The 12,760-nt window shown below is 50.2% G+C and overlaps 1 protein-coding gene across 2 annotated transcripts in view; it reads right to left on the bottom strand.

The window, feature by feature from the left end:
- LOC111958032 (breakpoint cluster region protein) overlaps positions 1-2,131 on the bottom strand; it is a 36,063-nt gene extending 33,932 nt beyond the window's left edge. For both annotated transcript variants that reach the window (XM_023979203.2, XM_070439309.1), the window contains exon 1: positions 2,047-2,131. The gene's annotated coding sequence lies outside the window, so the exon portion shown is untranslated. The remainder of the gene's footprint in view (positions 1-2,046) is intronic.
- Between the last annotated feature and the right edge of the window lie 10,629 nt (positions 2,132-12,760).

Genomic DNA, 12,760 nt, shown 5'->3' with positions numbered 1-12,760 from the left:
CTGTAACGCAACAAAATATGGAAAAAGTCAAGGGGTCTGAATACTTTCCGAATGCACTGTATATATAAAAGTATGTGGACACCCTTTCAAATTAGCGTATTAGGCTATTTCAGCCACACCCGTTGCTGACAGGTGTATAAAATTGAGCACACAGCCATGCAATCACCGTCATAGGTTGCAAGCCTAAGATCACCATGCGCAATGCCAAGCGTCGGCTGGAGTGGTGTAAAGCTTSCCGCTGCCATTGGACTCTGGAGCAGTGGACACGAGATGAATCACSCTTCACCATCTGGCAGTCCGACGGACGAATCTGAGTTTGGCTGATGCCAYMAGAACGCTACCTGCTCGAATGCATAGTGCCAACTGTAAAGTTTGGTGGAGGAGGAATAATGMTCTGGGGCTGTTTTTCATGGTTCGGGCTAGACCCCTTTAGTTCCAGTGAAGGGAAAATGTAACGCTACATCATACAATGACATTCTAGACGATTCTGTGCTTCCACCTTTGTGGCAACAGTTTGGGAAGGCACTATCCTGTTTCAGCATGAAKATGCCCCTGTGCWCAAAATGAGGTCCATAAAGAAATGGTTTGTTGAGATTGGTGTGGAAGAACTTGACTGACCTGCACAGAGCCCTGACCTCAACCCCATCAAACACCTGCACAGAGTCCCCGCATCAATGTTCACTCAATCCKTGCTATTGTATAACAAATCCATCACTCTTTGTGGACAGTGAGAGAGAGAGAGGGAGAGAGAGAAAGAGTGTGTGTGTGTGTGCTTATTAAAACCAATGAGTGAGACAAACCCAAACGGTCAGAGGTTGGGTGCACCCCAGGGACTCATCATTTATTAGAAGATTCAACCATCAATCAATTTGACAAGCGCTCTCTCTGCCACTGAGGCGAGACAGGGGCGGGTCATAGGCCTTCCTTTATGACAATTGATGTGACTACTTCCTCCAGGCGAGAGACTGACTGCAGCACAGTGTGATTAGCACGACACATACACCGCGCCAGGCTAACCCAAACAGTGAGGTGTACACACACACCTATCATGAGTTTAATCACATCACAAAAACCACAATATAACTTAGGTAATACAGCTAATTGATGAAGATAATAAGCTCACAGATAGTTAGATGACGTACCTCAGAGATAAGTGTTAATGCCTCTTCATGGTTGAGGCCGTGAGGGAGGGCCAGAGGGTGATAGAATAGAGACCCACAGTYGAGGTGACATAATACCCATAAAACCTAGCGGTCAAACAGGGAAATGYTTCCAATCGTTTTTTTACACCATTCATTTTCCCCATAGGGGATTTTAGAAACACTTAAAACAAGGGCTGTGTTTCTGCTTAGCCTGTTGTGACAACCATGTAAATCTCTCTCGGACAAGGTGACTTTTATCAATATATTCGTCTCTATTTACTCTCAGWTTTGAAAATGCTAATTAGCGTCAAAGTAGACATCATGCAAAACTACAAATCCCTGCGAACACCTGCACGTCACCTCTTGTGTCAATTTAAAACTTGCACAAGACAGTTCATAGAATTATCAATTTAAAGAAATGTTGCCAATGTATACATTACTACATTTAGCTAACATTAGATAGTTAATCCAGACATTCTTTCCTTTGCCTTGATTCGGCAGTCTCACCCAGATCATCATGGCATTTGTAGTTCTTTATGATAGCCACATTAGCAGCTAATTAGCATTTCATCTTGGGGGGTAAATACAGGCGAATATATTGKTAAAAGTCAACATGTCCTAGAGAGATTTACACYGMTATCAAAACGTCARGCCAGGGTAAGCCTACACAAAACACAGCCCTTATTTMAAGTGTTTCTAAAATCCCCTYTGGGAAAAATGAATGGTGTGAAACCGATTGGAACCATTTCCCTGTTTGACCGCTAGGTTTTATGGGCATTACTCATACTGTGGTACTACAATAAGACTGGGAAAAATTCCCTGTTCGATTTATGAGGAGTCTGCGAGAAGTGGGATGATGACCTTTTGGATTAGACTTAATTGAAGTGGGAAGGGGCACACTCACCGACTTGGAGGACTCAAGGGATCCAGAGGAGAGGGTGTCTCGGCTGCTGCGGCTCTTGGAGCTGAGGTGTGGCGAGGAGGAGGGCGAGTCGTCGATGTAGGGCAGGATGTCATGGTGGTGCCTCTGCTCCTCCGCACGGTCCGCATCGTAGCCGTAAGTGGGAGGGGTCCCCGTGAACGGACCGTCTGTGAGTGGAGTGAACAAATGTCAGTCAAATCATTTCTAGTYGTTTTATTTGAGTATAGACAAAGCATTCGTGATCATGTTGTTGAGTCACAGTATATACGTTTCTTTATCCTAGTATGTCTTGGATAGTTCCGTTTATAGTCCAAATTCCTTCAAGGCCAGGAGGCTGAGTACAGTGGAGAGTTCTGGGAAGTGTGTGTGTGTAATGCGTGTAATGAGTGGAAGGCATCTGAGTCAGAATGTCAGAGACCTTTTGGTCAACCCCCCACACACATACATACCCCCCACGACAGCTGACCATGGTTCATGTGTGCTGATTGGCCGCTGAAGCCTCTCTCTGTCTCTCTCTCTGTGTCTCTCTCTGTGTCTCTCTCTGTGTCTCTCTCTGTGCCACTCTCTCTGTCTCTCTCTCTGTCTCTCTCTCTCTGTGTCTCTCTGTGTGTCTCTCTCTGTCTCTCCCTCTCTCTGTGTTTCTCTCTCTCTCTGTGTCTCTCTCTGTGTCTCTCACTCTTTCTCCCACTCTCTTTCTCTAACCTTCCATGCAGCCAGTCTCCTCTCTCTCCTTCCATGAGTACAGCAGAGTAATCTAACCTCTATGTAAGTGTGAGATATCCCACTCTCCCCTGATTGGGTGTCCACTGCCCACTGTGCCCAGAGCCTACTGCCCATAGTGACTTTCTGTCTGCCTACTGGCTAGTGCCCACTGCTGCAAGCTGCCCTGCATGAGGCATGCTGCCAGGCCATGCCAGGGGAACACAGAGGGATTGTCTGTCTGAGGATGGGCACACCGCCTGCCCGGTGTCCGCCCAGTACCCCATGCCAAGGGCCATTAAGAGAGACACTAGTAAAGTACGTGCCAGAGGAATACTCACAGATGACTGTGTGAGTAGAGTAGTAGTCTGTGATGGCTGTAGTCACAACCAAGAATAGCCGACCTGACTACACAAGACCACAACCACCTCTGAATACAACAAGGTATCTGCTGCACGAGAGAAGATCTTATGGCAGAGGGGCGTATAAAGACAAAACCCCYCGGTAAGTAGAGTAACAGTTGTTTACCGTGCCTTAGTGTTGAAGTACAACCACCCACGACTCAAAGACTTCCAAACACACATTAACTAAGTCAACCTGTCAATCCTCTAAGCATGTATTCTGTACAGGCCTGTATTAGTGGTCTGTTTGTGTGTGTTATGATTGAAGACTAATTGTATGCCCAGGGCCTCAGAGCAGTAGGGAGGGATTAGATATCATAAGGCAGTCATGGGTCAGGTGTAAGGTCACTGTGCTTTAGGTCACTGTGCTTTAGCTCCTAGCCCCTGGGAACATACCGTATCTCAGAGCCATCCATAGACAGTCCCCTCCAGGCCCAGACAGAGTCTACAGTATAACAGCCCCTCTAGCCCAGTGAGTCTCTCTCTCCCTCCCTCTTTGCACAGGTCCTCCATTTGTCCACTGGCAGACTCCACAGCTGCAGTCATACTCATTCTGGTCACACCCCAGCTCCCGCTTCCTGCCTAACCTCCTCTCTTGTCTCATCCCCGAGCAGCCCCCACGTGAAAGGAATCCACCATCCACACACACACACACACAACACACACACACACACAACACACACAACACACAACACACACCACACACACACACACAACACGACACACACACACACACACACACACACACACACACACACAGCACACACACACATACAACCTCATCTCCCAACTCTCAAAAAGTCCACAATTGTCTTCCTCTTGGAGCCTTGGCAGCCAACCATCGCCAACAGGAAAAACACAGTTAAATCACTTGGCATGGAAACATTTTTTTGGGGGGGGGTGAGAGGCCTTTTCCCCACAGGTGGAAAAGTACAATCAACAGGTAGCAGGTGTTCAATGCCATGGCAACGCATGAGTCTTTTCCAAAACACACGAGGGCGGGGTCTAAGAAGTATCATTGACCTTGATTCCAGAAACACTGGTCTATTGATGCCAGCTCTAGGTAAATGCAATGTACAAGGAAACCTACTTCGGTGCTGTTATGAATGGTGTACTTTTCTCTGCGTGGGTGTGACTGTTGAGTATGTGTGTTGTGCGTGGGTGTGTTGACTGTGAGTGTGTGTGTGTGTCTGCCGCAGTCCGCTAGCAGTGTGAAGGAACCTCTGCCACTGGAGCGTGACATGGCTGAGTCTCCCAGCTCTGCTCTGTAGCCCTGTCGTTTCCTTCACTGTTCGCCCTCTTCTCCTCCTTCTCCCTCTCCTCTCCCCCCCAGCTGAAGGTGAGGCTGCTGCCCTGACATCTGGGAAGGCCATTGACTTCTAGTTGAAAAACAAAGTGAAGAGGCTCTCACAGAACATACTGTTTCTCTCTGGTGTCACACACATTACTCTCATGCATATACACACACATACGTCCCAACCTGTGTNCCGGGTTCTCGAGCAGATATGAGCGGGAGCAGTTCTCTGTCGATGAGACGATCCGCCTTGTCCGCCGATACCTTCTCATCTAAACTCAGAAATTCAAACTAGTGATGTCATCTGAGTGCGACGTATGTTTGTTTGTGACGCTGTTTAATGCCGAAAGCCTGAAACAAGATACCTTGGGTTATTGTTTTTGTAAAGATGACATGTTTCTATATAAAAGTCGTGGCCAAAAGTTTTGAGAATGACACAAATATTAATTTTTCACAAAGTCTGCTTCCTCAGTTTGTTATGATGGCAATTTTTGCAATATACTCCAGAATGTTATGAAGATGATCAGATTGAAATTGCAATAATTGCAAAGTCCCTCTTTGCCATGCAAATGAACTGAATCCCCCAAAAACATTTCAACTGCACTTCAGCCCTGCCACAAAAGGACCAGCTGACATCAAATGTCAGTGATTCTCTGTTAGCAACAGGTGGTTGAGTGTTTTGACGAGGACAAGGCGCTGGAGATCACTCTGTCATGCTGATTGAGTTCGAATTACAGAGCTGGAAGCTTCAAAAGGAAGGGTGGTGCTCGGAATCATTGTTTTTCCTCTGTCCACCATTGCTACCTGCAAGAAACCCGTGCCGTCATCATTGCTTTGCACAAAAAGGGCTTCACAAGGCAAGGAGATTGCTGTCCAGTAAAGATTGGCACCTATAAGCAACGCATTTATTGGATCATAAAGATTCAAGAGAGCGGTTCAATTGTTGTGAAGAAGGCTCAGGGTGCCCAAGAAAGTTCCAGCACGCGCCAGACCCTCTCCTAAAGTGATTTCAGCTGCGTTGATCGGGGCACCAACCAAGTACAGAAGCTTGCTCAGGAATGGCAGCAGCAGGTGTGAGTGCATCTGCACGCCCACAGTGAGACGAAGACTTTTGGAGGATGGCCTGGTGTCCAAGAAGGGCAGCAAAAGAAGCCTTCTCTCAGGAAACAATCAGGGACAACTGATATTCTTGCAAAAAGTACAGGGATTGGACTGCTGAGACTGGGGTAAAGTCATTTTCTTGATGAATCCCCTTCCGATTGTTTTGGGGCATGCCGGAAAAAAAAAGCTTGTCCGAGACAGACAAGGTGAGCGCTACCGATCAGTTCCTGTGTCATGCCAACAGTAAAGCATCCTGAGACCATTCATGTGTGGGTGTCACATCGTCTGAATGAAATGGACAAAGGCGCAGCGTTAACTTAGAGTTCCACATTTGTTTAATAAATATGAAACTCAACCAAAAAAAACAGAAGAAAATGAAACGTGACGTTCTGGGCTGCTCCCCTCGCCTGGGAAGGCTCCTGGACTGGAACCCTCGCTGGAGGCTCTGGACGGGAACCCTCACTGGAGGCTCTGGACTGGGGAACCCCTCGCTGGAGCTCTGGGACTGGGAAACCCTCGCTGGAGAATCCGGACCTTGGAAACCTCGCTGGAGCTCCCTGACTGGAAACCCCGCTGAGCTCGAACTGGAAACCCTGCTGAGGTTCTGGAACTGGGCCTCACTGAGGCTCTGGACTGGGGATTGTCGCAGCGAGCCTGGTGGCGTGGGGCCGGCACTGGTGGTAACTGGATGGTGACACGCCTTCAGGGCGAGTGCGAGGAGCAGGCCCCACAGGACGTACTGGACTGGGGAGGGGCGCACTGGAGGTCTGAGCCGTGGGGCCCGGTACAGGTTGCAAACCGGACTGGTGACCACCTCTTGCAGGGCGAGTGCCGAGGAGCAGGCTACAGGACGTACTGGAACTGTGGAGGCGTACATCAAGGCGAGTGCGGGGAGCAGGCAGCAGGATGTACCGGACTGGGGGACACGTACTTCAGGGCGAGTCAGGAGGAGAAACACAGGACGTACCGGATGGGGAGGCGCAATGGAGGCCTGAATGCGTGGACCGGCACAGATTGGCACTGGACTGGTGACACGCTCCTCAACGCCTGCGTTGGCCCGCATACTCCTCACCACCTCCATTTCTCCGGTATCCTCCCTCGCACTGTTTCTATTGACTCCCAGGCAGGCTTCTTGCACTCCTCCTGGGTCAACCGACACCTCTCTACCTCCTCCCAGGTTGTCCTCTGGTTCAACCTCGCTCCGCCGACCAACCGTGTACCCCCCCAATATATATTTTTTTGTCCTGCTTCTCGGGCTTCCGTCGTGGCCTGCGAACCCCGGTGTCGTCGTTGTTGCTCCCTCGCTGCCTCCCGGCCTGCTTTCATGGCAGCTTCTGCATGATTTCGTCCCACGTCCAGGATGTCCTCCATTCCTGGCTTTCCTCCCAGGCCCAGGAAATCCCCCTGGCTCCTCCTGGCACGGATCTTCTTGGTCACGAATCGTTTGTTTGAATAAATGGACGGCAAGGCGCAGCGTGCATAAGAGTTCCACAATGATTTAATCAATGAAACGTACAAAAAAAACTATAGAATAAACTAAAACGTAAAGTTCAAGCATGCTGCACAGGCACACTACACAGAAATAAGATCCCACAAACAACAGGTGGGAAAAGGCTGCCTAAATATGATCCCAATCAGAGACAACGATTAGACAGCTGCCTCTGATTGGGAACGTACAGGCCACAAAAGAATATAAACATAGATGGCCACCCCTAGTTCAACACCCTGACCTAACCAACATAGAGAATTAAAAGATCTCTAAGGTCAGGGCGTGACAGTGGCTGGTTGCTTCTCAGCCAAGGGAGTGGCTCACTCACAATTTTGCCTAAGAACAACAGCCATGATAAAGACTGGTACCCGACACATCCTCCGAGAGCAACTTCCTCCCAACCATCCAGGAACAGTTTTGGTGACGAACAATGCTTTTCCCAAGCATGAATGGAGCAACCTTGTCATAAGGCAAAAGTGAAAACTAAGTGGCTTCTGGAAACACAACATCGATATTTTGGGTGCCATGGCCAGGAAAGCTCCCCAGACCTTAATTCCATTGAGACTTGTGGTCAATCCTCAAGAGGCGGGTGGACAAACAAAACCCACAAATTCGGACAAACTCCAAAGCATTGATTAATGCAAGAATGGGCACCACAGTCAGGATGTGGCCCAGAGAGTTCAATTTGACAGCATGTAATTGCCAATAAAGCATTTGGACACTTATGATAATGCTTTGTAATTATACTTCAGTATTCCATAGTAACATCTGACAAAAAATCCTAAAAACACTGACAGCAAACTTCGTGGAAAAATAAAATTTGTGTAATTCCTCAACTTTTGGCCCGATTGACTGTACTTTATTTTGGATCCTTCGGTCTGTTGGCTTAGTTGCTGTGAGCGCTGCTGTCTTGTCCCTGGGATCCTCCAGATTCCGCAGATGGGGGAAGACAACGGAAACCCAGCTAAGCCTAGCTGGCTTCCGGCGGGCTCAAATGGAGGTCGCTATTCGGAAAGTTTCCAGCGCTGCAGGAGCTGAGGTTATTTTGCCTTTTGTTCGGGACAATGGTGGGACCGTGCAGGGTTTTCAATTTTTGCCAGACCCCGGAAGACGGTATCGTAAGGAAGGAGATGGTGGTCGATGGAATTCACACTTCTAAACGCTTTAATGAAAAATCAAGTTCTCCAGAAATGCGAAAGCTCTTTAGGGCGTGTTTTTGAAGTTGAAACGGGAACAGGACGGATGTCGCCGAGGTAGACAAACACGAACTGGTTCAGCATGTCCCGGAGCACATCGTGACCAGGGCCTGGAACATCCCGCGGGAGCGTTGGTCATCCGATGGCATAAACTAAGAAAGCCTAAACTAACTGGTAGCGGGCCACTGACACGGCCCGCTTACCAAAACCATGCGGGCTCTCCTTCACTGCAGCCGAGGTGCAGTAAAACATTAAACGTTGTTAACCCTCGCAAGGCTGCAGCCCCAGACGGTCATTCCCAGCCGCGTCCTCAGAGCATGCGCAGACGCACTGGCTGGTGTGTTTAAGGACATATCATCAAATCCCTTATCCAGTCCCTTGCTGTTCCACATGCTTCCAAGAGGGCCACCATTGTTTCCTGTTCCCAGAAGCTAAGGTAACTGAGCTAAACGACTACCGCCCGTAGCACTCACGTCGCGTCATCAATGAAGTTGCTTTTGAGAGACTAGTCAAGGACCATATGCACCTCCACCCTACCTGACACCGCTAGACCCACTCCATTTGCTACCGACCCAAATAGGTTCCAACAGACGACGCAATCGCAACCACACTGCACAACTGCCACTAACCATCTGACAAAGAGGAAATACCTATGTGAGAATGCTGTTCAGACTAACAGCTCAGCATTTAACACCAATAGTAAACCTCCAAACTCGTCATCAAGCTCGAGACCCTGGGTCTCGACCCGCCCTGTGCAACTGGGTCCTGACCTCCTGAACGGGCCCGCCCCAAGGTGTGAGGATAAGGTAACAACCTCTCCACCCCGCTGATCCTCACAACGGGGCCCCACAAGGTGCGTTCCTGAGCCCTCTTCTTGTACTACCTGTTCCACCCACGACTGCGTGGCCATGCACGCGCTCCAACTCAATCATCAGTTTGCCGGAACGACACTACAGTGGTAAGGCTTGATTAACCAACAACCGACCGAGAAAAAACCGGCCTACAGGGAGAGGTGAGGGCCCTCGGAAGTGTGGTGTCAAGGAAAAATAACCTCACTCTCAAACGTCAACAAAACAAAGGAGGATGATCGTGGACTTCAGGAAACAGCAGAGGAGCACCCCCCTATCCACATGACGGGACAGTAGTGGAGGGGTGGAAAGTTTTAAGTTCCTCCACACAGACAGCGTTGTGAAGAAGGCGCAGCAGCGCCTCTTCAAACCTCAGGAGGCGAAGAAATTCGGCTTGTCACCAAAACACTCAACAAACTTCTACAGATGCACAATTGAGAGCATCCTTGTCGGGCTGTATCACCGCCTGGTACGGCAACTGCTCCGCCACAACCGTAGCTCTCCAGAGGGTAGTGAGGTCTGCCACAACGCATCACGGGGGCAAACTACTGCCCTCCAGTGGACCCTACACCACCCGATGTCACATTGGAAGGCCATTAAAAGATCATGCAAGGAATATACAACCACCTCAAGCTCACTGCTGTTACATGCGTAGCCGCTTTAGATCTTAATATGTTCGCCAGAAGAGCGAGGCTAGTAGAGCGAGGGGCACATCAAAGATAGGTGAGCTGCGTGCGGCTGGTGTATGAAACACTCCAGAGATAAAATAGACCTAGCTTCGATCTCAATGGCGCGAGCAGTGTTAATTACCAGAGCACCCACTTAACGATTTATGTGGCCGTGCTTCTTATACCAGTTCGAGCGCACCTCGAGCCACTGTTTAATAATCCGGTGAATTCCGATGTGATAGTTAATAAGTGACCAACCATAGTTGTACTCAGATAGCCATTCGCTTCTTTAAACAATGGCCCTTTAATTATAATGTTTACATACCCTACATTACTCATCTCAATATGTATATGTATATAATGTACTCTATATCCATCTACTGCATCTTGCCATCTTTATGTAATAACACTGTATCACTAGCCACTTTAAACATGCCACTTTATGTTTACATACCCTACATTTACTCAATCTCAATAATGTATATACTGTACTCTATACCCATCTACTGCATCGGGGACGACCCGGAGGGCGAGGTGCAGGGCGATCCGGATGGAGGCGGTGGAATTCTTTTAACATGGAAGGATCTAACACGTCCTCCACCGGAACCCAGCATCTCTCCTCCGGCCCGTACCCCTCCCAGTCCACGAGGTACTGAAGGCCCCTCGCCCGACGTCTCGAATCCAAAATGGATCGAACAGAGTACGCCGGGACCCCCTCGATGTCTAGAGGAGGCGGAGGAACATCACGCACTTCAGCCTCCTGGAGCGGGCCAGCCACCACCAGCCTGAGGAGAGACACATGGAACGAGGGGTTAATACGGTAATTAGTGGGCAGTTGTAACCTATAACATACCTCGTTCACTCTCCTCAGGACTTTAAACGGCCCCACAAACCGCGGACCCAGCTTCCGGCAGAGCAGGCGGAGGGGTAGGTTTCGGGTCGAGAGCCAGACCCTGTCCCCTGGTGCGAACACCGGGGCCTCACTGCGGKGACGGTCTGCGCCAATTTTCTGGCGCCTTATGGCGCGCTGAAGGTGGACGTGGGCTGCCTCCCAGGTTTCCTCAGCGCGCCGAAACCAATTGTCCACCACAGGAGCCTCGGTCTGYCTCTGATGCCAKGGAYCCAGAACCGGCTGATACCCTAATACACATTGAAAAGGAGTYAGGTTAGTGGAGGAGTGARGTAGCYYGTTCTGGGCCATCTCTGCCCAGGGCACGAACTTCGCCCACTCCCCCGGCCGGTCCTGGCAATAGGACCGCAYAAACCTGCCCACATCCTGGTTAACTCTCTCCACCTGCCCATTACTCTCGGGGTGAAAACCTGAGGTAAGACTAACCGAGATCCCCAGACGTTCCATGAACGCCTTCCAGGCCCTTGATGTGAACTGGGGACCCCGATCAGACACTATATCCTCAGGCACCCCATAGTGCCGGAAAACGTGTGTAAACAGGGCCTCTGCAGTTTGTAAGGCCGTAGGGAGACCGGGCAAAGGGAGGAGACGACAGGACTTCGAAAACCGATCCACAACGGCCAGGATCGTGGTGTAACCCTGTGAAGGTGGAAGATCAGTCAAAAAATCCACCGACAGGTGCGACCACGGCCGTTGAGGAACGGGTAAAGGTTGAAGCTTACCTCTGGGCAGGTGTCTAGGAGCCTTGCACTGGGCGCACACCGAGCAGGAGGAAACATAAATCCTCACGTCCTTAGCTAAAGTGGGCCACCAGTACCCCCCATCAAGACAGCGCATCGTCCGACCTATCCCAGGATGACCAGAGGAGGGTGACGTGTGAGCCCAATAGATCAATCGGTCGCGGACAGCAGACGGAACGTACAGACGACCAGCTGGACACTCGGGAGGAGAGGGCTCTGCACGTGACGCCCGCTCAATGTCCGCGTCCAGCTCCCACACTACTGGCGCCACCAAACACGAAGCTGGGAGTATGGGAGTGGGATCCATGGACCGCTCCTCTGTGTCATACAGCCGAGACAATGCGTCTGCCTTGACGTTCTGGGAGCCTGGTCTGTAAGTAAGAGTAAACACAAAACGAGTGAAAAACATGGCCCACCTTGCCTGGCGAGGATTCAGTCTCTTCGCCTGCCGGATGTACTCCAGATTGCGGTGGTCAGTCCAGATGAGAAAAGGGTGTTTAGCCCCCTCAAGCCAATGCCTCCATGCCTTCAAGGATTTTACAACAGCTAACAGCTCCCGGTCCCCCACATCATAGTTTCGCTCCGCCGGGCTGAGCTTCGTTGAAAAGAAAGCACAGGGGCGAAGCTTCAGTGGCACACCCGAACGCTGAGAGAGCACTGCTCCTATCCCAGCTTCGGATGCGTCCACCTCCACTATGAATGGCAAAGAGGAATCCGGATGAGCCAACACAGGCACCGAGGTAAACAGAGTCTTCAGGTGTCCAAAAGCCCTGTTCGCCTCAGCCGACCACTGCAAGCGCACCGGGCCCCCCTTTAGCAGTGAGGTAATGGGAGCAGCAACCTGACCAAAACCCCGGATAAACCTCCGGTAGTATTTGGCAAACCCTAAAAAACGCTGCACCTCCTTTACCGTGGTTGGAGTCAGCCAATTACACACGGCTGTAATGCGGTCGCTCTCCATTTCCACTCCTGAAGTGGAAATCCGATGCCCTAGGAAGGAGATGGATTGTTGGAAGAACAAGCATTTCTCAGCCTTGACATATAGATCATGCTCCAACAGGTGACCAAGCACCCTGCGTACCAGGGACACATGCTCGGCGCGTGTAGCGGAGTATATCAGAATATCATCGATATACACCACTACACCCTGCCCGTGCAGGTCCCTGAAGATCTCATCTACAAATGATTGGAAGACTGATGGAGCATTCATCAACCCATATGGCATGACAAGGTACTCATAATGACCTGAGGTGGTGCTAAATGCCGTCTTCCACTCATCACCCCTCCGAATACGCACCAGATTGTACGCACTCCTGAGATCCAATTTTGTGAAGAAGCGTGCCCAGTGCA

This window comes from Salvelinus sp. IW2-2015, linkage group LG4p (genome assembly GCF_002910315.2).
Source record: "Salvelinus sp. IW2-2015 linkage group LG4p, ASM291031v2, whole genome shotgun sequence".
NCBI classification, from domain to species: Eukaryota; Metazoa; Chordata; class Actinopteri; order Salmoniformes; family Salmonidae; genus Salvelinus; species Salvelinus sp. IW2-2015.
This window is presented reverse-complemented; position numbering and strand designations above follow the sequence as displayed.